This window comes from Triticum urartu, chromosome 2A (assembly GCF_056163025.1).
Source record: "Triticum urartu cultivar PI428250 chromosome 2A, HENAU_Tu73, whole genome shotgun sequence".
Lineage (NCBI taxonomy): Eukaryota > Viridiplantae > Streptophyta > Magnoliopsida > Poales > Poaceae > Triticum > Triticum urartu.
The window spans coordinates 554,889,098-554,895,470 of NC_141874.1; positions in this window are offsets into that span (position 1 = coordinate 554,889,098).

A 6,373-nucleotide genomic window follows, 5' to 3' on the forward strand; every position below is an offset into this window, starting at 1 on the left:
ATGTCAAAGGTATACAGCCCCTAGTGTGGTTAAGCCACAATGCGGGGCGTGCCCTGATCGTGCCCCCGCCTATGTCCATGGTATTTTCAATGCGTAGTTATGTACGCGCAGCACGGATTTCGTCGCTTCAGTGGGACTGGGACGGGGGCCGGATTGCTAGGCGAGCTCTGATCGTGCCGGCGATCCTGTTGCAGCTTGTTCTGGACTCGCTTGAAGGTGTCCAGGGGCTGTGACACCGAATGAGTGGTCTGCCCGAACAGGCTGCTTTGTGCCTCTGCTGCAAGGGCCGCAGTGTGCTCTTCTGTATGGAGCGAGCGTTCTGTGTTTCCATTTACTGTTATGACCCCTCAAGGTCCTGGCATCCTGAGCTTGAGGTATGCGTAATGCGGCACTGCATTGAATTTTGCAAATGCTGTCCGTCCGAGCAGTGCATGATAGCCACTGCGAAACGGGATGATGTCGAAGATTAAATCTTCGCTTGGGAAGTTATCCGGTGATCCAAAGACCACTTCCAGTGTGATTGAGCCTGTGCAATGGGCCTCTACACCTGGGATGACACCTTTAAAGGTGGTTTTGCTAGGTTTGATCCTTGAGGGATCGATACCCATCTTTCGCACTGCATCTTGAAAAAGCAGGTTCAGGCTGCTGCCGCCGTCCATAAGGACTCGAGTGAGGTGAAATCCGTCAATGATGGGGTCTAGGACCAGTGCGGCAGATCCGCCATGACAAATGCTAGTGGGGTGATCCCTGCGATCGAAGGTGATCAGGCAAGCAGACCATGGGTTGAACTTTGGGGCGACGGGCTCCATCGCATAGACGTCCCTTAGTGCATGCTTCCGCTCCCTCTTGGGAATGTGGGTTGCGTATATCATGTTCACCATCTTTACTTGTGGAAGAAACCCCTTCTGTCCTCCTGTGTTCGGCGGCCGTGGCTCCTCCTCACCATCGCTATGCAGCCCCTTGTCCTTGTTTTCGGCATTTAGCTTGCCGCCCTGCTTGAACACCCATCATTCTCTGTTGGTGTGATTGGCTGGCTTGTCGGGGTGCCATGGATTTGACACGAGCGATCCAGTATGCGATCCAGACTGGACGGAGCCGGAGTATTTCTTTTGAATGGCTTTTTCCGCTGACCGGATCTAGAGCCTCTGAATCCGGCATTGACTCCCGTATCTTCAGTGTTATCGCCGTTATTGCGGCACTTTGGTCTATTGCGACGCTGCCTACCGTTAACATCTTTGGTATCCGAGGTGTCCGGATTCTTTGATGTGTTGTTGCTGCGAGCTAGCCAGCTGTCTTCGCCCATGCAAAAGCGGATCATGAGTGTTGTGAGGGCTGCCATAGATTTCGGCTTCTCTTGGCCGAGGTGGCGGGCGAGCCATTCGTCGTGCATGTTATGCTTGAATGCCGCTAGGGCCTCTACATCCGGACAATCTACAATTTGATTTTTCTTAGTCAGGAACCGTGTCCAGAATTGTCTGGCCGATTCCCCTGGCTGCTGGGTTATGTGGCTCAAGTCATCAGCATCTGGTGGCCGCACATAAGTTCCATGGAAGTTGTCAAGAAATGCGTCTTCCAGATCCTCCCAACTGCCAATGGAATCTGCTGGCAAGCTATTCAGCCAATGCCGAGCTGGTCCTTTGAGTTTTAGTGGGAGGTACTTGATGGCATGTAGATCATCACCGCGAGCCATGTGGATGTGAAGGAGGAAATCCTCAATCCATACAGCGGGATCTGTTGTGCCATCGTATGATTCGATATTTACGGGTTTGAAACCCTCCAGGAATTCATGATTCATAACTTCATCAGTGAAGCATAGGGGGTGTGCGGCACCTCTGTGCCGGGCTATATCCTGACATAGTTCGTATGAGTCTTGTCTGCTGTATTCGGCCCGAGTGGATTTACTCTTAGTGTATCCGGCGCGATGATCATCGTCCCGTGTGGGCGCACGTGCCCGTGTCCCATATATTGACCTTGCAATTTTTGGCTTACTATCCAAGATGTCTCGCAGGTCCTCTGTGTTGTCCCAGGCCTTAGTATTTTTGGCTGAGTGGCGCTGGGGTGCGGTCTGAATTTTAGGCTGAAATGCCTCTCTTGCTCGGCCGCGTAGTGGCCGGTCAGCCGCATCATACACTGGTGCATGAGGTTTCAATGTTTCCTCCTCCAGGTGAGGTAGCAACCTGCATTTTGGGTAACTCTTGGACGGGCGCTGGAGTTCATGCTCCTCGGCCACAAGGACTTCGGTCCACCTGTCTGCTAGCAAGTATTGATCGGCTTGAAGCTATTGCTGTTTTTTCTTCAGGCTATTTGCCGTGGCCATAAGCCGGCGCTTGAAGCGCTCTTGCTCGACGGGGTCCTCAGGCACGGTAAACTCATCATCGCCGAGGCTCACCTCATCTTTGGAGAGAGGCATGTAATTGTCCTCCTCCGGTTCTCCATCTGTTGCCTGCTCTGGAGGGCTAGCATGTTCGTCCTCTAGCTCTACACCGTGCTGGAGGGGATTGTTGTTGTCTTCGGCGCTATCCGGAGTGTTATTATCTCCTGTGCCGGTATCACTACTCTTGCTGTGGCGGGACTTAGAGCGGCGTCGCTAACGTCGGCGCTTGGGTTGCTTCTTGGAGGGGTCATCCTCTGCTGTCTCATCGCCATTGCCTTCTTTGGGGGTGGCCACCATGTATATATCATATGATGAGGTGGCGGTCCAGTGCCCCGAGGGCGGTGGATCCTGTTCGTCTCCGGCTTTGTCATCCATACCGTCGAAGTCTTCGGAGTCGAAGTCAAGCATGTCGGTTAAGTCGTCGACAGTGGCTACTAAGTGGGTGGTGGGTGGGCAGCGAATTTCTTCATCGTCCGCATCCCATTCTAGCCGGACATAGTTCGGCCAAGGTTCTCCTGACAGGGAGAGAGACCTTAATGAATTTAGCACATCTCCAAAAGGTGAGTGATGAAAAATATCTGCGGAGGTGAACTCCATGATCGGCGCCCAGTCGGACTCGACGGGCACGGATGTGAGCGGCTTGGAGTATGTGGCCGGAGATGAATCCAGTGGTTCGGCGACACGGCTCTCGTAAGGGGTGAAGTCAGTATCCGACTTTATCGCCACTGAGAGTGCAGCCTCCATGGCGCGGTCCATGCCTCCGCTCTCGGACGACGCGACTTGCTCCGGATTGAAGGCCGGAGTGGTTGCGGATGCGATCTCCCGAACATTGTCCGACGGTAGAGTTACGTCATGCTCGTCGCGACTGTGCGGCGCTTCCGACACAGGCTCGGATCCATCCAAGATCAAGTCTCCGCGGATGTCGACCGTGTAGTTCAAGTTGCCAAATCTGACCTGATGGCCATGGGCGTAGCTCTCGATATGCTCCAGATGGCCAAGCGAATTGGCCCGTAGTGTGAAGCCGCCAAATACAAAGATCTGTCCGGGGAGGAAATTCTCACCCTGGACCGCATCGCTATCGATGATCGAAGGAGCCATCAAGCCTTATTGTGACAACACAATGGAACTCTCAATGAAAGCACCAATGTCGGTGTCAAAACTGGCGGATCTCGGTTAGGGGGTCCCGAACTGTGCGTCTAAGGCGGATGGTAACAAGAGGCAGGGGACACGATGTTTACCCAGGTTCGGGCCCTCTTGATGGAGGTAATACCCTGCATCCTGCTTGATTGTTCTTGATGATATGAGTAGTACAAGAGTTGATCTACCACGAGATCAAAGGGGCTAAACCCTAGAAGCTAGCCTATGGTCTGATTGTATGTTGTCCTATGGACTAAAACCCTCCAGTTTATATAGACACCGGAGGGGGCTAGGGTTACACAAGGTCGGTTACAAAGGATGAGATATACATATCCGTATTGCCTAGCTTGCCTTCCACGCCAAGTAGAGTCCCATCCGGACACGGGATAAAGTCTTCAATCTTGTATCTTCATAGTCCAACCGTCCGTCTAAAGGATATAGTCCGGCTGTCCGGAGACTCCTTAATCCAGGACTCCCTCACAATCCCTTTAAATAGACATTCTTTCTTACAGGGCTAGGGTGTTATTGTGAAAAAATACCCTGACGATCCACATTCCCCCGACACGTGGAGGATGAGGTCATAAATGCATAGAAGCCGAGGGGTGCGGCATTGAATTGAAAGCCGAACACATTACTTGGAAGATGTTGGAGGAGGATCCCGCCTTGCAATGCCGAAGACAGTCTGCGCGCCGAGCACCTCGTCATTTAAGCCTGGTTCGGGGGCTACTGAGGGAGTCCTGGACTAAGGGGTCCTCGGGCGTCCGACCTGTTAGCCATGGGCCGGACTGATGGGATGTGAATATATGAAGACCGAAGACTACACCTGTGTCCGGATGGGACTCTCCTTGGCGTGGAAGGCAAGCTTGGCATCGAATATGTAGATTCCTTTCTTTGTAATCGACCTTATGTAACCCTAGATCCTCCCGGTGTGTATATAAACCAGAGGACTTTGTCCGGATAGGGGACTCATTATCATAGCCATACAAGCTAGATCTCTAGGGTTTAGCCATTACGATCTTGAGGTAGATCAACTCTTGTAATAGTCATATTCATCAATATCAATCAAGTAGGACGTAGGGTATTACCTCCATAGAGAGGGCCCGAACCTGGGTAAACATCATGTCCCTTGTCTCCTGTTACCATCGACCTTAGACGCACAGTTCAGGGCTCCCTACCCGAGATCCGCCGGTTTTGACACCGACAACCCCCCTCTTGCTGGATCAAGAAGGTGAGGACGTCATCGAGCTGAACATGTGCTGAACACGGAGGTGCCGTACGTTCGGTACTTGATCAGGACGGATCGTGAAGTTGTACGACTACATCAACCGCGTTGATAAAATGCTTCCGCTTTCGGTCCACGAGGGTACATAGACACACTCTCCCCTGTCGTTGCTATGCATCACAATGATAGATCTTGTGTGTGCATAGGAAAAAAAATTTAAATACTGTGTTCCCCAATAGGGAGGTGGTGGGCCAAGCATCCTAGCTAGGTACGACATTATGTCATTATAGATATCCTAACTAGGTGGTTGTTAGGGTGCTTTCGGGTTTGCGAGGCAGGTGCCACCAAATTTATGCATTGTGTATTTAAAGTTTTAAACATCCCCAATTTTCATACATATATTTGGCCCCTTCTAGGTGGTTCTTGAATTCTAGCCCCTCTCATCGATCTTCAACGACGCGCCCAACCGTGGGCCCGCGGGGTCAAAGTTGTGCATTTGAATTTTGAACATCACAGACCACCCTTTTCACTCATATATATTTGGGCCACATGCTGGTGTCGCTGTCTTTTGACTGTCTCTAACGTTATTTTTTGCTGCGAAGACTCTGATGACCCTCTATGGGCACGGGGTATAATATCTTAATAGTGTGCGATACAAGTGCGATGTGAATCACCATGCCTGCGCAAGTGCGAGCAAATGAAGGTGGAGGTACTGGCTCAACCGTGTGCGATGCAAGTGCGCTGAAATCACCACGACCGCGCAAGCACAAGCAAATTAAGGTGGAGGAACTGGCTCAACCGTGTGTGATTCAAGTGCGCTGAAATGACCACAACCACGCAAGCGCGAGCAAAGGGTGGAGGTACTGGCTTAACCGTGTGCGATGCAAGTGCACTGTAAAACCACCACCTGTGCAAGCTAAAGGCGGGTAAGTTTATTTGGAAATTCGGACGAACCGTGTGCGATAGACCAGCTAGCTAGAAATATAAAAAATAAACTACCCACCTTGAGCATTGCAAAAATTGGCGGATCCGCGCCACTTTTCCTTATTATCATACATGCTTATTGTTATTGGACCGTGTGCGATCTTGGGAACTCCCGCCCCGCATCAATTCCTTTACCCAAATTTTAGTAGCGGCCGTACTTCAACCGTCGCCCACACTCCTCACTACAAAAAAAGACACATCCGTGACATTTTGGGTCGAACGAATTTTTTTTCTGTCATGCATATGACACTTCTATGACGATAATTGTGACAAAACCCGGTATCATCATAGATGTGTTGGGCTCCTACTTCTATGACAAAAAATCATGACAGAAAATGGGCTTTTCATCCTGGGCAGGCCGGAGACGCAGCTGCATGACATTCTTTGGGCCGTCCATGACGGAAAAAAACTATGGTAGAAGCGAGGGGGAGGAAAATTCGGGGAGTTCCCGGTTACGGTGGGAGGTTGGGGGCCGAGCGATGCATGTTTCTCTCGTACACGTACGCGCGTGTGTGCGAGGCATTGGGCTCTAACTGAACCCGAGCGATTGCACTGTAGGCTATGCGTTACTGAACCCGAGCGATCGATCGATGGCTGTTAACTGAACCCGATCGAGCGATTCCTTGGCTACTGCTGCTAACTAAAGCCGATCGATT